Source organism: Salvelinus sp. IW2-2015, unplaced genomic scaffold (genome assembly GCF_002910315.2).
Source record: "Salvelinus sp. IW2-2015 unplaced genomic scaffold, ASM291031v2 Un_scaffold6232, whole genome shotgun sequence".
NCBI lineage: Eukaryota > Metazoa > Chordata > Actinopteri > Salmoniformes > Salmonidae > Salvelinus > Salvelinus sp. IW2-2015.
Window position 1 is genome coordinate 1 of NW_019947495.1, and position 21,716 is coordinate 21,716.

A 21,716-nucleotide genomic window follows, 5' to 3' on the forward strand; every position below is an offset into this window, starting at 1 on the left:
TTTACTTTAATTCATATTATTCAAAGTCTGGGTTTGTTAAGAACGGGTTATAAGCAGGGGCTCCATTGCGGAATGAAAATTGATAATACTCAGAAACGTTGTTTTTGTCGTTGAAATTTACAGAATGTATTTGTATTACTGTAGTTGTTGTAGTAACACTGATAATTATCCATTACATATAACCAAATATGTGACAGGGAAAAAACATCTTAAAGTAGCCGATGTTTACTTAACAGGTCATTCTGCCCATTAGACCATTTGTATAATGTTCTTAGTCTTAAGCGGTTGTTAGAGCACAGCATGGCTGGAGAAAGTTTTGATTCTTAAACAACAGGTCCTTCCGTTGTCTTTGAAATTCCAGGCTGCTTACATAGTTGCCCATGCCCACTTTCCTGCACAGTTGCCCCTTCAGACATTACAAGCTGCACATAAAAACACGGCGGACATCACAGACACATTGGACAGTGAATTAGGGGTCCCCAAAAGGAGACAGAGCAAATCCAAATTAATACACTGTATGTTCTTTGATGTTTCTCCACTGATCACTGCAGAGATGTCAGTCAAAATTATTTTATTTGCAAGACTGGAGTTGAGGGGTATCAACGCAATGGTCATTTAACTTAATTTCATACGTTCAACGCTTGTCTTGCTAATAAATATAAAGTATGAGATTCAACCAAAACATGAGTTCAACAATGTGAACAGTTCACAAATGTCTCCTAATAGTCTAGATTTGTCTGTATTGACATTGTTGCTGAGATTGTTGTCAATGGTTCAACACGCTGAGATGACATCAAATATATTTCTCAGTTGTTGTGTCGGAATCTCCCTCCAGAGCATTAGCCCCATCCCCTTTCAACGGACCTATTTCCTACCTCCCCCTCTACCGGCCTGTGAGAAACTGGCAACATAGTTTAACAGATTCCTCTTCCTGAGGAATGTTGCCCTTTGATTTTAATAGTCATAAACCCTCTGTGTCCAATGGTCCCATAACTATCAACAGAATGGACGGACTGTTGTAGAGAAAGGGACATTAGAGAGGTGTGTCTTGTGTTGTCCACTGAAACTTATCCATAATTATTCCATATTGATTCTGCTCGATATCCGCAAAGCCAGAGAAACTCCAGAGTTTGGGACTGAAGGTTTAATCTTAAACTGACACTAATAGCAAAGACCTATATTATCAAAATCATAAACATATAAGTAGGAATTTAGCCATTTTGCTCAGTAAGCCAGTGCTGACATTGTTAGCCATGGTTAGTTTGAATAGCACAATTCAGCTCATTCACTTGTTGTGTTAGTTGATGTATGACAAGCAGCTATGACGAGGTCTATTACAGGCGTGAGCGTTTGCAACAGATGAGTGACAGCAAAAGTCCTTTTACCCTAAGGGAATCGTTGTCCTTGTCAAAGGCTTGCACGAGAAAAAACAACCAAGGGTTGTTCTGTCAATTCACAATGTCAACACATCATGTACAACCTATCGGGAGACCTATCATTTTGGGACTCGTAACCACTCAGCTTGTTTCAGGATGAGCACCCAATTGAATACAGTCACCATCATGATAACATCTCATGTCATATGTGCAAACTTCAAAAGTTATTGCACATATTTCCTTTAGTCTGTAATATAAACAGCGGGCTAAACCGTTGGGCACTAAACTATAATGTTTCAACATTGTGCCCCGGGGAAGGAAGACACAACAAACCGAGTTTTATAAGGTCCAAATGCAGCCATTGTAGTCTAAATAGTCAAAATCATGTATCTGTAAATAGGGTAACATGAAATAAGTACCTTAACTGTGATGTTTTAATTACAGCGCTTCAAAAAAACATTCACAATAATTGCTTCTTAAGCAAAAGAGACCATTTCTCAAGAAAGATATTAGCTGAGACCTTCGGCGGAGTGTTCTGAGTCGAGGAGGGAAAACAAGAAAATAGCCTGTTTGCAGAGAGGTGTTGGAACTCTCGTTTTTTTATTGGTGCTAGGTAACGGGAATTTAACAGCGCATGCAATGTCCACCACGGAAGGCCAAAACCCATAACCACCAGAAACAGCTGAAAATGTCAGGATCGTCTCTCTCACATGCTCTTACACTAAAGGGGCCAGTCTATTAATCTTTCCAAAATGTACACACGTGTTATTCCAAATGCATAGTGTGGTAAATATATAAAAATACACAGAAATATCACGTTTTTTGACCTGCAATGGGCCTTTAAAAAGTGGTGGAGCAATGAACTGAAAGTTAGAAGTAACTTTGGTGTGATGTTTGTGTGTTCCTGGGATGTGAATGACGTCCAACATGTCAAATAGACTACTGGAGTCTCATGGGAAACAGTCTACTACCAACAGCTGGGCAGTGTGCTGATGGAAGAGGAGAAGAGATCATGTTACCAGTGTTTATGTTGTGATCTAGAGGACGCTCTATTAACAGAGATTCACCATGTTAAGAACATTGTTTTATCTGTGACGGTGAATCTGGAGAACCAGACCCTAAAGCCAACCTGCCAAGGGGAGATGACAGTCACGTTTTCTTTCTCACAGCTACGGTCGGTGGAAGGGACAGTAGACTGGTTCATGTTTCAGTAGGACTTAACTTGCAAAACGTTTTACAAATTATGAGCGTTGTTATTGGACAAGTTCAGGCATACCTCCCCTTTTCAAAAATCAATGGAATTTAATTCTACTTGAACACAAGCTCAGTCAGAGTAATCCTACAGTCAGAGTCTGGGTTACATTAAGTCAATTAATAATCTTACTAGCACCCAGCTGCTTATTGCATTGGCATCTATGGGAAACCACCCTTAAGCAGACCGGAACTGCACATTAGTTCTTTTCAGTGGTTAACGGACTGAGTGAAACTATTTTAATTATCACCATTTTTGCCACTGTCTTCCCTCTTCCTGTTGGACTCCCGGAAGCGTACACCTTCCCCCCAGAAGGCTACCCCTTGACTCCCCAGAAGCTACCCCTTGACTTGCCAGGACGCTACCCCTATGACTGCCAGACGCTACCCTTGACCTCCAATCGCTACCCCCTTGACTGCCACGACCAACCCTTCGACTGCCAGAGCTACCACCTTTGACTGCAAGATGCCCCTGAGCAACGCTACCCCTTGACTGAAAGATCCCCTACTCAGGACGCTACCCTTGGACTGCCAGACGCTAACCCCTTGGACTGCCAGACGCTAACACCTTGACTAGCTCAGCACCCTGCATAAGCCAGAATACCTTGACGCCAACCACCGACGCCAAGCTACCCTTGACTGAGCGCTTACCCACAGCGCTACCCCTTGGACTTGCCTAGACGCTACACCTTGACTACCACTATGCCAGACGAAGTCCCCTATGGTTCATCAATTATCGCATGTTCTGAACAAACGCTAACAGACTGGGCCTAGTACGACCTAACTCACCTCGACTGGACAAACTGAGCGCAACCAAAAAGACCTGACTCAGTATGTGCACTACAGTGTCGACCCTAATGGGTCAAAACGAGTCAATATTCAAACGATTAATAAAAATAGAGATCTGAGAGAGAAAACATTTAAGGATTCTACATTGATATTTTTTCTATAGTTAAAAGCTTAATAATAGAAAGCCAGTTAAGCTATGTTTTATGTTATTTCTAGAAAATGACCTTGATTCTCTCAATATGATACAGGACACGGTTGTACCATCATAAATGGATAATCATAATGAATGCAGGCATCCTCTGTGAGGTCGGGCGAAGTCTTCAAAAAAAGTGTCCTTTGGACTATCAAGTGGGATGTTTCGCTCAGCCATCAGAGGACACCAGTGAACACAAGCTAAGTGCTTTAGCGGCCGATGGTGGACACTAACGGAGCAAATCACCAGGACAGAGTCAGGTGAGGGCTGCATAAAGAGAGTGCTGTTTGAGGTGACTTGTTGAGACAATGGGGCCGCTTTTCACAAATAAAACACAACGCTCATCAAAGAGCCTCCAACTTGTACTTTGGCTTTGGGTCGTCCAGGTGTTTTAGCTATAGCAAAAGAGGACACGGGGACATCTGACCTGATGATAACAAAGCTGTAACTATTAGGGGTATAGTCTACACGTAGTCTACATTCTCTCCTCTTCCAATGGTGGAAGCACTCTATGTAAGTAGTTGTAGCGAAACTCCACCACATAGTGGATGGTGAAATGTTTTTTCTTTTTTAAAAACAAACAGAATGCATAAATAGATTTTGGTTTCATAATAAAAATGCCAGTGGCCAACTGAAAGCATCAAGTCTGAGGATGGTATCAGGACTAACCATGCATTAGATAGATTATCTCTAGACTCCAGAGACTGATAAGACTATCGCTCATGCCTGCATACACCGTGCATGGCCAAACAATCACCTCAAGCTGAGGGGAAATCTAGTCACAATCAACTTTTTGGGGGGGGGAGGCGGAGGTTGGACGCTTTGATAATTCCTTTGCTTTCTCATGCTTTGCATCATGTTACCGTGGTACAGTACAGTCGCGTTAAGATCTTCTTCCAGCTTTGCTCAGGTTACCGGACAGTACATACGAGGCGTAGCATATTACAAAATGGCTGTCCTTCCATTGAAGGCCAGAAGGGTTAAACATCTCGCTATGAATCTTAGTCTAAAAAAGTTCGTATAGTAAAATGATTGTAAAGCACGAGAGTAGTCCTGGACAAGGAACAGCGTCTGAATGCTAGCTCAGTTAATACTTCTGGAGATTTGATGTTCGATGTCCCCCTTTAAATCAGACTGGAGAAGGCCATAAAGAGATGACATCCAGCTTGTCATGGTTGAGAGTATGGTTATTGCAACGTCTCTGGTCCCGGAAAGAAAAGTAGCTTGTTCATTTTTGGCCATTTTCCGTTAATTTTACACACGAATCCCCAATAGTTAACCATCTGACATAATGGACGTTTACACTGTTCTCACCGCTTTCATTGACATTTGATTCAAGACACCATCTTCTCATTTGTGTTTGAATAACTGTATATTGTTTGTATTAAAGATACACGTGTGATGCTACATATCTTCATGAAGCCCTACACCAATCCCTAGTTTTAGGCAAAACTATACTGAACCAAAATATAAAGCAACATGTAAAGTGTTTGGTCCCATGTTCTCATGAGCTGAAAAGATCCAGAAATCTTTCAACGCACAAAAGCAACTATTTCTCTCAAATTGTGCACAAAATTTGTTCACATTCCTGTTACTTAGCATTTCTCCTTTGCCAGAAGATAATCCATCCACCTGAACAGGTGTGGCATATCAAGAAGCTGATAAAACAGCAATAAATCATCCCATTGTGCTGGGGACAATAAAGGCCCGCTTTTTAAAATAGTGCGCAGTTTTTGTCACATCATACACAATGATCACAGATATTTCACGTTTTGAAGGATGGTACAATTAACATGCTGATGCAGGAAATGTCCACCAGATAACTTTAATGTTAATTTCTCTACCATAAGCCAATAAAACACGTGAGATTTTAGAGAATTTGGCAGTAGTCCAACCGGCCTCACCCGCAGACCACGTGTAACCACTGCCAGCCCAGAGGACTCCAACATCACGGCTTCTTCACCTGCAGTGTCCGTCTGAAGAACCAGTCCAGCTGATTGAAACTGAGGAGATTTATTTCTATAATAAAGCCCTTGTAGGGGAAACTAATTCTAGTTAGCTCAGCCTGGACTACCCAGTGGGTGAGTTATTGGCACCAAGAGAGGGTGGGCAACTATGCCCTCCCCATTAGACCACACCCATGGCTGCAACCCTGGGGGCACCCCAGTAATTGTGATACTCCATAGATATGGCCAGTGAATTTATTTCATTATTTACTGATTCCTTATATGAACTGTAACAAATTATAATGAAATTGTCGCATGTTGCGTTTATATTTTTGTTCAGTATATACATGCTCATGGGGCGGTGGGGAGGAGGTGTGACCCTTTCTAATCCAATGAGATACACCTCTTCGGATAATAGTTTCTGCCCATGAAGTGATACCTCTTCTTGTGTCTCAAGCATTCATGTTCGAGAGCCATACGTTCTGTGTAGACACTTTAAATTTGTAAGCAGCATTTTTCATTTTTTTATCCCATCCATCTTCCCTGCTAGAGAAAGACACACTCATGCCGGGAAAGTATTTTTCAACTTGCGAAAAAAGTAATGAGGCTGAAGTCTTTGACCTGTGTGGAAGCAGTGCAAGTGGATGCTGGAAGGATCCTTTGGAGGACTGCTAATAGCAAAGCCCTGCTGAATTCGTTCCCTTCCCCCCGGCAGAGATCTATAGGACATTACAACTCAAATAGAAGAGTCTGAAAAACAGTCATTGACAACACAGGTGAGGTTGATTTGTGGTCAGAAGCAAAACATTGTAACTGTGATCTGACTGGATTAAACCACGCTCTGTCTATACACCACAAGACTGTGTAGCCCGCTGCAGAAGCTTTGGGAGCTTAATACTAGTCGTGAGATTGAACCTATATTAGGGCTTCGAGTGGCGCAGCGGTCTAAGGCACTGCATCTCAGTGCTAGAAGGGTCACTACAGACCCTGGTTCGATTCCAGGCTGTATCACAACCGACCGTGATTGGGAATCCTACAGGGAGGCGCACATTGCGTCCAGGTTTTCCGGTTCGTTTTGGCCGGGTAGGCCGTCATTGGTAAATAAGAATTGTTCTTAAACTGCCTATCCAGTCAAATAAATTTAAATATTACAGTGCAAGCTGTGTGAAGACATTGAAACGCTCTGTGTAACCCATGACTATAGCCTGGCTTTCTCTCACTCTGTGTAAATCCATTCCATGACTATAGCCTGGCTGTCTTCTCGACTTCTGTTGTATAATGACTGACTGGAGACACCAGAACATGAAACTGTCAGAGGTCACATAAACACAATCTTCTTTCTATAACATCAGGGGAGAGAACATCCTGTACGTGTGTAGTACCTCAGTAATATAGTCAGTAGGACTACTACTCCAGTGTAACATAGAGTCAAGTAGACTACTACTCAGTGTATATAGTCAGTAGGACTTACAACTCAGTGTAATATAGAGTACAGTAGGTCTACTACTCAGTGTAATATAGAGAGTAGTACTACTACTCAGTGTAATATAAGTCAGTAGATGACTACTCAGTTAATATAGTCAGTAGGACTACTACTCAGTGTAACTATAGAGTCAGTAGGAACTACTACTCAGTGTAATATAGTCAGTAGGACTACTACTCAGTGTAATAATAGAGTCAGTAGGATACTACTCAGTGTAATATAAGTCAGTTAGGGACTACTATCAGTGTAATAGTCAGTAGGACTACTACTCAGTTAATATAAGTCAGTAGCGACCTACTACTCAGTTAATTAGAGTCAGTAGGGACTACTACGCTGAGATGTTATAGTAGAGTCAGTTAGGACTACTACTCAGTGTATAGTAGAGTCACTACTCAGTGTAATATAGAGTCAGTAGACCTACTACTCAGTGTAATATAGTCAGTAGACCTACTACTTCAGTGCAATATAGAAGTCAGTAAGAACTTACTACTCAGTGTGAATAATCAGTGGCGTAGACTACTACTCAGTGTAATAGAGCAGTAGGACTACTACTCAGTGTCATATAGATGCAGTAGGCCTACTACTCATTGAAATATGAGTCAGTAGGACTACTTTATCTCAGCTGTAAATATGTCAGTGGACTATACCCAGTGTAATATATAGTCAGTAGGACTACTACTCAGTGTAATATAGTCAGTAGAACTACTACTCAGTGTAGTAGAGTCAGTAGGACTACTACTCAGTGTAGTATAGTCAGTAGGACTACTACTCAGTGTAATGTAGTCAGTAGGACTACTACTCAGTGTAGTATAGTCAGTAGGACTACTACTCAGTGTAATGTAGTCAGTAGGACTACTACTCAGTGTAATATAGTCAGTAGGACTACTACTCAGTGTAGTATAGTCAGTAGGACTACTACTCAGTGTAATGTAGTCAGTAGGACTACTACTCAGTGTCATATAGAGTCAGTAAGTCTACTACTCAGTGTAATATAGTCAGTAGGACTACTACTCAGTGTAGTATAGTCAGTTGGACTACTACTCAGTGTAATATAGTCAGTAGGACTACTACTCAGTATAGTCAGTAGGACTACTACTCAGTGTAATATAGTCAGTAGGACTACTACTCAGTATAGTCAGTAGGACTACTACTCAGTTTGTGCTCTCTTTCGATACCTCTCCCTCTCCATTGGATCCAAAGATCTTGTTTTGCAACAGTGAATGTCTACATATAAATAACTACCCTCCTGGGATTGAKTYGACCTATATATAGCCTATAACCCCAGATGTACRATAAACATGGTCAAAGCATGATAAAAGGATGCTCTATAGTTAGATGCAACTGTTTGACATATTGCCTTTACAGAGTAACAGAGGCTAAATATTTCCATGACTGCGTTTCACGCTTCTGCCCAGTCTTTCCCTGATTGTGTTTCTATACAAAGTGTTGCTGTACAAAGTCAGGAAGCTGCCTGCCCTTTGAGATTTAGTAAGGCCTTGTTGAGATACACTATATATAACAAAAGTATTTGGACACCCCTTCAAATGAGTGGATTTGGCATTTCAGCCACACCGCTGCTGACAGGTGTGTAAAATCGAGCACACCGCCATGCAATCTCCATAGACAAACATTTGCAGTAGAATGGCAAAAATGAAGAGCTCAGTGACTTTCAACGTGGCACCGTCATAGGATACCACCTTTCCAACAAGTCAGTTAGTCAAATTTCTGCCCCGTAGAGCTGCCCCGGTCAACTGTAAGTGCTGTTATTGTGAAGTGGACATGTCTAGGAGCAACAACGACTCAGCCGTGAAGTGGTAGGCCATACAAGCTCACAGCACGGGACCGGTGACTGCTGAAGCGCATAGCGCGTTAAAACCATCTGTCCTCGGTTGCAACACTCACTACCGAGTTCCAAACTGCCTCTGGAGCAACGTCAGCACAAGAACTGTTCGTAGGGAGTTTAATGATAGGTTTCCATGGCCGAGCAGCTGCACACCATGCGCCAATGCCAAGATCACCATGCGCAATGACAAGTATCGGATGGAGTGGTGTAAAGCTCGCGTCATTTTACTCTGGAGCAGTGGAAAGCGTTCTCTGAAGTGATGAATCACCGCTTCACCAACTGTACAGTTTGGTGGAGGAGGAATAATGGTCTGGGAATGTTTTTCATGGTTCGGGCAGGGCCCTTAGTTCCGTGAAGGGAAATCTTAACACTACAGCATACAATGACATTCTAGACGATACTGTGCTTCAAAACTTTGTGCAATAGTTTGGGGAAGGCCCTTTCCTGTTTCAGCATGACAATGCCCCCGTGCACAAAGCAAGGTCCATACAGAAATGGTTCGTTGAATCGGTGTGGAAGAATTGACTGGCTTCAACGAAGCCCTGACCTCCCCGCCATCGAACACCTTTGGAGGATATGGAACGCTGACTGGCGAGTCAGGCCTAATCGCCCATCATCAGTGCTCGACCTCACTAATGCTCATGGCTGAATGGAAGCAAGTCCCCGCAGAAATGTTTCAACATCTAGTGGAAAGCCTTCCCAGAAGAGTGGAGGCTGTTATAGCAGCAAAGGGGGGAACAACTCCATATTAACGCCCATGATTTTGGAATGAGATGTTCGACGAGCAGGTGTCCACATTCTTCTGGTCATGTAGTGTACGTGAGATACACCGGCCACTGGGCATTTCTCCAGCATCATGCTTTGGCATAAACTTGATGTAGTTTTGCTTTAACACATTTCAATATTTGTTCATCACAATCTCTTCATAAAGACCTGCTCAACATAAAATGCATATCATAAAACATAAAAAATGTATAGGATTCTGTATACTTCGATACAGAATAATTGTATTGATTCTGTACTATTAACTTTGATTAAAACATTTGACTAGTCATTAATGCAGTTTAAGAATGCAGTAGTAGCAATCTATGTTATAAAAAAAGAAAAAACATGTACATTGATTTGAAAATGTGAATAGAAGCTCACTATATACTATAACAGATAATACTTTGGATCATATGTCATAATCTAATTAAATTAATTACGAAATGTGATGTTATCTAAGCATTTATTCAAGATTTAAGTTAAATATCCTGATCTTTGTCTTGAATAATATTTTCAGCTGATGGATCATTACCGTTATGCATTATACAGAAGAGCATTTTAAAGAAAACAGACATGGGAAATATTTAGCCTAAAGAGGCTTTTATTGAATATCAGCTTTCTAAAATTCAATTCGGCTAATAAAAGAGAATGTTTTATCAGTGATAATCAATCGGTATTAGGCTATATAAAACAAATATACAACTGACAATTAAATAATATTAGCCAATGATACAAAAATATATTTTTCTAATTAAAATGGCCTAAAATGGCCTATATGTCACAAATATTAAGGCCTATTCATTTGGTATAAATACTAAAGTATCTCAAATAACTGGCACAAATAATAGGTTTACGTTCGATGTTTCTGTAATTCATGGCTGTTTAAAAAAAAAAATGTTAAGTCAATTGTATCCAACAACACTGAAATTGTATATTAAATAATCTTCTTTTTTTTATCATGAAAAATATTCTCAGTCATTATTTAAAGGATAATTTGATTTGACAAGAAAATGATACTCGAAATGCATGTCAAACAACCATACCTTGAGATGTATAGGTCTATAATAAAACGTGTGGATGCTCATTTTATAGGCAGACAAAAAGAGAACGTATGGGTTGATAAAATATGTTCTATTGCTCATGGTCTCCCATAGAAACGGTGATGCAGTTATGAAGGGGCTGGGTTTGACACCAGCTGAGGCGGATCTCCAACATGATTACAGCACACACAGGGCTGGAACATAATTGATGACCTAATTGCAAAACAGGGGAACGACCGCGGAGACCGCGCTCCACTGAAAAAGTTTACTTGTTCTCCCACCAGATTCCCCAACCAAACGCAATTGATGTGAGCAGAGGTGCATTCGAGCACTTCTTTCCCACTGTCGCACCTTCACACTGCACTTATCCACCTTTAAGTTTATTTTTATGAATGATTATCTCTCGCAATACATCTTTGGATACCTCGGCTACACCACGAACTCACCTCGGCACATCTTTCTTGAAGTCTAAACGCCACCAAGACTTCTTCAACCACAAGCGCACTTGGAAAATACTCTGAACTTCACATTTCTTCTAACTGACGCTGAAGTAAACCTCAACATGTCTATCACAAGTCTGAAGTCTGATTCCGAGACGAATAACGTTTCCATAGAAGAGGAGGTAAGAATATGGTCTTTTTTGTTGTCAAAAGTTCTGTATCATAATGTCTTTGTTTGGAACCGGTTGTGAGCGTGGCTACGAAGTCTAGTCTGGAAGAGATGTAGAGTAGCCTGCAAATAGTTTTGCTCCCCAAATGTAGGCTAATTAATGATCAACTGATTCAAAGCCCATTGCACGAGAATAAGTGTGTGAATGTGACGTTCCCTTTTTAGGTATGGTTTTTTAAACAAAGTCGTTCGAGTCCATTGGATCTCTGAAAAGGGTGTGCCTCCGTTTTTATAAATGGACGTTTACATTTTGTAATCGCAAGTAACACAGGATTGTGTATTTAATTTTTTTTGCGAGACTTGCTGTCTTTAAATTAGGCCTACAGTAGATTGTTGTTATGGCCATGTGAAATATTGGTTTAGACTATAGCCTAATTGCAATGACATTTGTGCTGAATTTCAGGATTTTATTTGCTTTTAAACTCCCAAATCTATAAAATTACAATTGTAGATCTATAGGTTATACTTAATTTTAACATTCGTTTTTCAAATCCACACTAGGCCTAAGAATTTCATTGTTCTGTCCTGTCGCAGTATGGACAGACCCACCTAATTTCATATACTGCGGATCAACTTCATCTCACACGATCGGCACCTAACAGAACCTGAGACTCTTTATGCCATAATACACATTTCCGATCCTTATCTGATTGTGGCAGTAAAGAATGTTAAATGTATTTTAATCTTGCAGTGTAATTTTAAAATTTCTTCTGTAGGCCTACAGCAAGTGGATTGATGAATTGCCAAAAGGACTCAATTTAATTTACTTTTATTTGTATTTAACTAAGCAAGTCAGTTAAGAACATTCTTATTTTACAATGACTGCCTACCCCGGCCAACCCTCCCCTAATAACCCGGAAGATGCTGGGCAATTGTGAGCTGCCCTATGGGACTCCCAATCACGGCCGGTTGTGATACACCCCGGGATTTTGGGAACCAGGGTCTGTAGTGATGCCTCTAGCACCGAGATGCAGTGCCTAAGACCGCTGCGCCACTCGCGAGTCTTTATCCCAATCACTTATTTAATTTTGATCCAGATTTCCGCCCTATTCCTTTAGGTATGGTTTTATTGCCTTTGCCTTGTATTATTTAGGCCTACACACACTTGATGCATTTTTTATTAACCTTCAACATTCACAATTGTCCAAGAAACCATATTGTTCAGAGTTTAAACCAATTAAAATCATTACATGAAATCTGTTTACAGTGAAGCTTATCTTCTATTCCCTAGTCAGATGTTCTAATTAGTCCAATGAATTTGTCTAGATGGGATGTGGCTTACAKTACGTGCCTTAAACTTGCATGCGAGTTCTGTCGCCGGAGCACCTGAAATGTTGGAGCCGGGCTGTGGTTCGCAGGCGCGGGTCAAAGGAAGGAAATGGTGTCACACTGTGCACTGTTGTCCRCTGCTGTTCCTCTGGCAGTCCATTGTRCTGCACGGGCCTCCCCACAGTGGGACCCAATGGCCCTTCTGTAGGCCTGTTTATTTCCTCAGCCACTGCAGGATCCAATGGACAACATTACAGGCCCATGTTTGWTGAATTCGCATGTGGAAATCCAACCCTTTCCYCCTCACTAAATAATGGCWGCATTTACACAGGCAGCCCAATTCTGATTATTTTTTWWAAATGTATTGTTCTTTTGACCAATCAGACCACCTCTGAAAAATATCTGATGTATAAACATAATTTAGTGGACCTTTTTTTAGATTTGGGCAGCCTGTGTAAAYGCAGCCTGAGTCATGAGGGGCTGCACATCACTACTTTGTACTTAGATGGTCTCAAATTTGACATTCCTCCAGTCCTCACAATTTAGGTGGTGTTTGTCGCCATAGTACATCCTTTGTTGTTTTTTTATACTGCATGTTCAAGGATTTGGGCTGACATCTGGGGGGGGCCTTGTAGAGGGACAGTATCCTAGTCATTGAGGTGTTGTGGTATGGTACCAGGTAGAGTAGTGTTGCAAATTGATTTGTCCCACCACTCCAAATGCGATCACAACGCACAGGTTAAAATAGCAAAACAAACTCTGAACCAATTATATTAATTTGAGGACAGGTTGAAAAGCATTAAAAATTTATGGCAAGCTAGCTAGCTTGCTGTTGCTAGCTAATTTGTCCTGGGATATAAACATGGAGTTATTTTACCTGAAATGCACAAGGTCCTCTACTCTGACAATCCACACATAAAACGGTCACCAAATCATTTCTAGTCACTCTTCCTCCCAGGCTTCTTTTTTTTCTTTGGACTTTATATGGCGATTGGCAGCTAAACTTTCATAAGGTGCATTACCAAAACCGACCTCAGTTCATATTTCAATCACCCATGTGGGCATATGTTAAACCAATGAGAAGGTGGCACGTGGGTATATGCTTCTAAAAACCAATGAGGAGTGGGAGTGGCAGGACTTGAGGCGGTCAGTGTTGCAATGATTGAATAACGTCAGCATGTAAGCAAGTGGTATTGATCTTTATTCAGTCAACTAGGAATAGGTTAGTCTGATAGGAGATGAATTAGGACTGTCATTTGTCCAGCACAGAGACATTTAGAATTAGTGTTGATATATCATACTGCATCAGAGGTGGACAATCCTCCCCTGCCGACGACCTTCTGTTTGCAGGTTTTTGTTTTAGCCAGCAGTAACACCTGATTCCACAAATTCTTCAAATCAAGATGGCGCTCCATTTTCAGGGGGAAGGTTGTGTGTAGGATATCCCATAATATGTAAACGAGTAGAACCTGGCCATTGAATATGTCTTCAGACACGATTCATATATGCATGAATGCATTATGCCATTTAGCAGACGCCTTTATCCAAAGTGACTGTCATGCGTGCCTGATATTTAATGTATGGGTGACCCGTTTCAAGCGCCATGCTCTACCAACTGAACTGTACAGGACCACGTTTCCATAGTCTTCTAATTGTCATGCTTGATTCTATTAATGTCTAAATATGGGTTTTCCTATCAAATAAATGGCATTTGAATCCTATGCTCTAGAAGATTCTTCAAGATATATATAGCCGTATTTCACCTATCGGATCGCATTAATGCCAGACATAGAATGCTGATTAGTCCATTCTATTCATTCCGTTTCTATGCATTAACCCTGTCCGATAGGCGAAATCCGGATCGATAACTTTTGAAAAAACGTGTCCCTGGAGATACTCTATACTGTTTTTGTTGTTTTGTTTTCCAGGTACGAACACTTTTTGTTAGTGGCCTGCCGGTGGATATCAAACCTCGTGAACTGTATCTGTTGTTCAGACCATTTAAGGTAAGCATGAGATTAGTTTCCCGAGGCGATGGAAGAATTTGGCATCCATATTTACCTCATTGTCCACTGCAACGGAGACGGGAGACAGTCCACTCCTGTCATTGGCTCTTTCTGTTAATTCCTGCATTTTTTATTTAAAACATTTTCACAATGAGAATAAACAAAATACATCTCAGTAGTATTGTCTTTGTAACAGAACGTTTTAACGGACAGCTTCATCGGGGTGCCAATGTAGTACCTTTGACGTTTTTACAAAAAGCAACTGCCCATATGGTTAATTATATATTGTGATTATCATCTTACAATACCACAGAGGACTCAAGAAATATTGAAGTAGTAATGCTACATCACTGTTCATCTACACTACATTGTATATTATTAATCAACATGTACAGTTCATTAACCCCCCTCCCTGACCAAAATGGAAGTGGTATCCCTCACACATGGATGGTCTTGTGGAATGTGTAAAGAATAGCACTGCTATTGGCCAACGATCCCGGTGACCCAACTCCCCTCCCAGGTCAGGAAGATTAGGATTCTTCCATTCCTTTCATTGTGTGATTCAGGCCAAGCTTTCAAAAGCAGTTCTATGAAATCACTGAAACCAGTCCATTCTCCGTCTGTTTTCATAGATTAGATTCCATTGGATATATCGTTGTCATAGTATAGACGCAGCCAGTTATCTGCTGTTGTATCATTCTGTATATTGGATCTGAAAGCTTTATTTTTGGCAAAGGACCTCCCAACCCTTCCAGCTTGCTTTTTCTACACGCAAAGATATGGTAGACAGGTTGTTGAAAAAACACAGGCCCACATGCTTTTAGTGATTTGTATGAAGCAAAGTAGATGGGATTCAGCTGCCTCTGTTATTAGTTGTATGCATTTTAATGTTACATTTCTGTTGAAGGTGGTTTGCATTTCCTGACTGGACTGAAACTCTCCGAACCTCACATCGTCTTAGTTGTTTAGTTTCCCCATGTCTGTAATCAGGATTAGAAGACTTCTCATCCATCAATACCACGTCAGGCTAAAATCCCCTACATTCCCCAGGAATCTGACTCATACTTGACATCCAAACCAAAGATTTCTTGGCCATTTAAAAGGACTAAGAATGATTCACATTAGTAATTCACTGGTTGTTGAACAGCCTTGAAGTTGGTTGAAAGTTGTCAACAAACGGATTAGTTCAGGAGAAGGCTGGAGCATCAGTTAACATTAAATACAGTTGGACCTACAGAGATAAAAATATAATGGTTTTCCTTTAAAATTAGACAATACCTAATTATAGGTCTGGGATTTCTCCATTTTCTTTTTTCAACATATCTGAGTATGTCTGTCTTCTGCATGTGACTTCATCGTTGTTAATTGGATGTCTTTTCTTCTTACAGGGTTACGAGGGTTCACTGATTAAGTTGACGTCAAAACAGGGTGAGACGCTTTCTGTTATTACTGTAGGGGACTCATGCCCCCAAATGAGGGCTATATGAGGAGTACACCTTGGATGGAGAGTGGCATTGTTCAGTTTTCCTACCACCATTTTGGTAATCAAAAAGGTGCTACATGGCTAATTAACGTAGGATTGCTAACATTGGTCTAGTTAATTGTTTCAATAGGAACAACCTTCCCATGCAGTTGCCATGCGTTCATCTTATAATATTAAACCTGTATGTGGTTTAGCTTCTGTTGTGAATTGTTTTCAAACTTATTGAAAAAGTGATTTACTTATGTGATCCATTTACGCTCGCCTTGCTAATGCATTCATGATTCAGTCCCATTGTATTCTGACCATTTACCTGAAGTGTACTTGGGCAATGTTCCTGTGCTAACCTGTTGAGGTGGACATTAGGGCCCTTTGTCTCAGTGTTCTCTCCTTCTTCCAGCCAGTTGGGTTTGTCACCTTGACAATCGGACTGGAGCCGAAGCTGCCAAAAACGCATTAAATGTAAGCATCAGACCAGGCGGACCGTGTTGACAGTAGCCGTGAATAGTTGCAGTGTCTTCATCCTCCCTGAACACAAGGATTTTGCCCCAAAATGTGTTTCATTTGTTTCTTTCTSTGGTATATAGCTACATGCTAATGCTTTACGTGAAGCCTGCATTGTGCTTTATAACTTGGTATAAGCCTTTTTACAAGTCTTCTATCATTAGYAGATTAGGCCTAAAGGTGGCATACACAATCATGATGTAATCGAGTCATACAAAACAGAACTGTCATAATGCAGGCTTTAAGTTAAAGAGTTACGCTACATTTGACTCAATCTCTTCTGTCCTGTTTCTAACCTATGAGGTATGGTTGGGGGTTCACTGCTGGGCTAACGGAGTTCCTCTGATCACTCAAACAAAACATTTTGTCTCTTACAATTCAAGGGCAGGGKCATTTTTGGAAACAGAGACCAGAATCCTGTAGACTTACGGTAGTTAACTTTGGTATAATTGGACACATCTTTCGTAATATGTTATAGCTCTCCTAATTTGCATATCACTGCTTAGCCATATAATTATAGAGCTACATTGGTAGTGTTTTGAACACCTTCTGTAATATAACTTCTTATTCTGTCACTACGTAGCCACATTGGCTGTATCTAACACAGCTCTCATAGCATAGTCTTCCTTATAGGAACATCACAGCCTGTAGCCACGTAAGCAGTCTCGCACTCACACACACCAACATACTCACCTGCATGTGGGCACAATGCTTAGGGCACAGAAACACAACCAGGGTCAACCACATCCAAGGCCAAGTCTTTCACAGCTTCCTCTCCTCGTTTCCTTCTCTCCATCATGAAAGGGCTCAATATGGTGGAAGTAATGTGCRGAGTACCTATCCAAACCATGTGTCCTTAAGTAGTCATGGAGAGGAGACTACTAGTGCCCTGTGAGACTACTTTAAAAAAGCATGCATCCTTTTCCTCTTTGATGTTGTCACTGATCTGATGCGGTTGGATTGGTCAAGACAAAAGGGATACTTAAGTTTTCTTATCCAGTCACGTATAAGATCAGTGGTAACCTTAATGAAGGTGGGGGGYAAAAATATGCATTGGACAAGTATTGGAGTGGGGCCAATGGAGAGGGGGTCATGTAAGGCTGTTGACACACTTGCCCTAGGCCTAGACTCACCTAGGCCACCTTTACAATACTGTGTCCCCGTCCCGTCTCTRCTCTCAGGGCATCCGTTTTGACCCAGAGTGCCCCCAGACCCTGCGGTTAGAGTTTGCTAAAGCCAACACGAAGATGGCAAAGAGTAAGCTGATGGGCACACCGAATCCCACTAATATCCACCCTGCTCTAGGAGCTCACTTCATTGCACGGGACCCATGTAAGTTGTTACGGCTTCACAACACCACTCTAGCCTCTACCCGCACTCTCACCACTGTGCCAGTTATTCCCCCCTTCTCTCTTGCTTGGCGCGTTGCAGTAAACCCCACAATTGGGTGGAATAATCTAACRGAAGACTAACTCACCCGCCACATGCATGAGTCATCGGACTGTAGAGATAATTTATAAAACTTTTTCTTCAATCCAGATTTTCTACAGTATTGGTGCTAGCCTGACTCGGCCTAGACTGCAGGTGCCCCCTCTCTTGCCCAGGCACCTGCTTTGTTGCCCCTGGGTGGGAGGGGTGGCACTGGATGACCTAGCGTTAATGACCTTAGTGATGTTTAAATGGTACTGGGATACTTCTACCGGGTTTAGTTATATTGTTTCCACTTAAAGGTCTACAATGTTATGACTGTATTGCTTAACTTTGCCGACTGTAAGTCAGCCCAAAGTAAATACTTTTTATCAGGAATATTCACGCAGAGGAAAGCAAGACAATGGTGACGTTCCTACTTTAACTTTACAGTTCATGTACTGTATAGAGGATTCCGTAGGGTTTGAGTCCAATGTTCTAGTTGGCGTCTATTTCTGGTCATTCAGTTAACAGCCTCTAAGACTACTGATAATGTCAATGGGGGAATTGAACAGATATTGTTATACCCAATACTGTTTTCTCGGCCCTTTTACCTCCTGCATGTTTCCAGATGACATGACGGGGCAGCATTAATTCCAGCGTCCCCGGACACGTGGACCCCGTACCCCCTGTACACCACGGAGCTGACTCCCGGGCTCCCTCACGGGCCTTCGCCTATCCAGCGGCAGCTGCTGCTGCTGCAGCCCTCACGCCCAGGTACGGGACCAACCGGTCTGTCTCTTCCCTTTTATCCTTCCATCTCTCCACTCACTTGCAGTTCAGTAAGAATGGAAGCCAATAGGCCCGCCCTTGTGCTCTTGACATCCTCCCAAGACTCATTAGCCCAGTGCAATTCAATGCCTTGCGCCATCCTTAAAGGTCGACTCAGCAATACAACGCCATCAAACACGTTGGCATTGACGTCTGCAAGTGGGAAGTCACCCCAACAGAATTGTTGGCTCTTTTTCACACTTCCTTGAGGCATGTCCACTGGGATGAGCTGTTAGTTGCAGCCTTGGCAGATCTGAATTTTGTTTTCTGGTGAGCAGGAATATTGCCTCCCCGCTGTATAGTCTCCTTATTAGTCGCTCTCTAACGCCATAGCACTTCTTAACGCCTGCTTACTTACTCTCCACAGAGCTGACGTATTCTACCCTGAGCCAGTAGACCCCTCTTGCATCCTACATAAATAGACGATCTACAGTCTCTACACTAGAGATGCGATCCCTATGTCTGTTGCTGCAACTACAGTAGCATCCCCTTCTCTGGTTCTCGCACTAGTACGCTATCCCTGTGCTCCTCTGTGTCATCTACCTTCACGTAGCATATACACTCTCTGTCCACACATAGCAGCAACACGCCTTATTGTACTTCTCCACCGGGAGCCCACTAGCTCCTACATCGCGGGCCCGAAATGGCACAAGTGGACTGGAGGCTTAATGCATCCCCACCTTCAGGTCTCAACCTTCCTTCCATGCTTTAAGTTCCGTATCGTTACACTGTAGTAGTCATTGAGTGAAGGCGTCCAGTAGAGATCATATATGTTACCTTTCTACTATCTTATGGAAGGCACTACCTTCACCCCAATGCATAGGACTCTCTCATGAGATCTCACAGCTCATCGCTCAGATTCTGTGTCGGTCTTGCGGTGCAACACGCCCATCAGTGACCCATACCGAGTACTCGTGACAGGGCTGCACACTCAACAAGTCCAGCAGTACCTGCCGAATGCTAGGTCAGTCTCTGGCCACAATCCGATCTCGCGACGACCGACTTGAAACGTATGGCGCGTAGAGAGTGAACCATAAAGATGAACAACTGTTATTTAGCTACATGTCACGGAAACTGTGCTTAAATCCCTTCTTCATCATGATCACGTTTATACATAGTTCCTCGAAACCGATCCTCAACTTGTTCCGCCTGCATTGATCTATGGCCACTATGATTTCTCAATAGATATATACACTCGGCTCTCCTCACTACCAATGTGCCTGCTCGTCTATCGAGCCCTCTCTCGACGGCAGCTCCGTGTGAGCGGTTAATTGCACGCACTACTACTCTTCATAATTCGACCGACACTGGGACACATACACACGCGTGAGTGACTTGACCCTCTCACTCTCGAACCATGATCTCATCTCGGTGTGCATAGTAGAAGCAGCTCAGTACACTCTCGTCATAGCTCATACAACGACTAGGCCGTACACAATCAGCAGGATACACATATATGCTCATCATTGCTAGCTAATTAACATACATAACAGTGCTGTTTACTGCGGCGATTACCATAGCATACCTGCGTGTATCCTTAGTCCACGAGCCTGACTCGGCGATCTCACGATATCGGATCTGTTCTGCCCCAGGCACCTCCAGCCACAGCGTGGGGTGTGAATGTTATGAACCATGCACTCTCAGCGGAAGGTACCTCTCGCTCATGACTACGAGCTGCTCATCTCCAGATGATGTTGTTTTTTACTTGGATAAAACAACCTCAGAAATGTTATTGTGCTGTAGTATATACGCGTCCTAGTGGACAGAAACCTTCTTCTCATGCTGAATATACTTATTCTCACTATCTACTGCGTACGTCGTATTGGACAGAAGCTTTTCTGTTTGAATGGAAAGGAGAGTTCCTAATTGCCATCTGATGAAAGATCCCTCAAATGCTCTGAATTTGCTCCCGCCAACACTCCTCTGTCGAATGAATGAGGAATACACTGAACTTCGTGTAGTTGCCAAACCACCAATGAATTGTAAGTCTCTAAAACCAAAGCTTACCTTACATTTACCGGTAGTTCACCCTGTCGTGGTCAAATTTCAGGTGTCGTTTTGAAGTCCTAAGGCAATAACTCGTATACAAAGTATGAACCGTTAGTTCCTGTCAATTTGTACTGTCATGGGGTACCTGTTTGACCTCATTTAGTCCAACCAAACTAGTTGGACCAGAGGTATGGAAAGGTAGTTGTCAATCAGTTGCTTTTAAGATGGAAATGTTGAACACATGGAATAGCTTGCTTGTCTCATTTCCATGAATGTCGTGTTACGATACTGTTCATTGTCATAGGGCGGCTATGACCCACATTCCTATGGTCTTTGAATGACCAGTGCTTAAAGGGACAGTTCATCCACATCTCTTAAATGTGTGTTATCCTTTTAGAGCTTTTCAATAGGTGACATGACTTCAGTCCACAATTAGGATAATGTTAATTTCTTTCCCTTTCTGTCTAAAGTCTTGTTTCCTACATTCCTCCTGTTGGGAAATCTCACAGGATGTGATCAATTGTTATTTTGTCTGACTATGGTTTCTTTGATCTCTCTAGATGCGCTGGTACCCTACTCCATCTGAAACTAACCAGCCAGGATGGAAGTCCCGGCAGTTCTGTTAGATATTTAGTGAGTATCTTTATACAAGTGCTTTCATCAAAGGTTTTTCAGAACATACAATATGGATTACATTAAAATMATTGAAATTGACTTTTGTTGTCCAATTTCCCCCTTCAGATGTATTTTGGGAACCATACCTTCTCCGTCCAGTTGAAGGGAGGTTTAACTGAGCTCGTCATTAATTTAATCAGGTTTATTTAATGGACAAATGTGCATTACAGACCTATTCATGTTCTCTGGAGGGGTCTGAA

The 21,716-nt window shown here is 41.9% G+C and overlaps 1 pseudogene; it reads left to right on the plus strand.

Annotated features, from left to right (window-relative positions):
* Positions 1-10,907: 10,907 nt before the first annotated feature.
* LOC139026882 (RNA-binding protein, mRNA-processing factor 2a-like) lies at positions 10,908-21,716 on the plus strand (annotated as a pseudogene).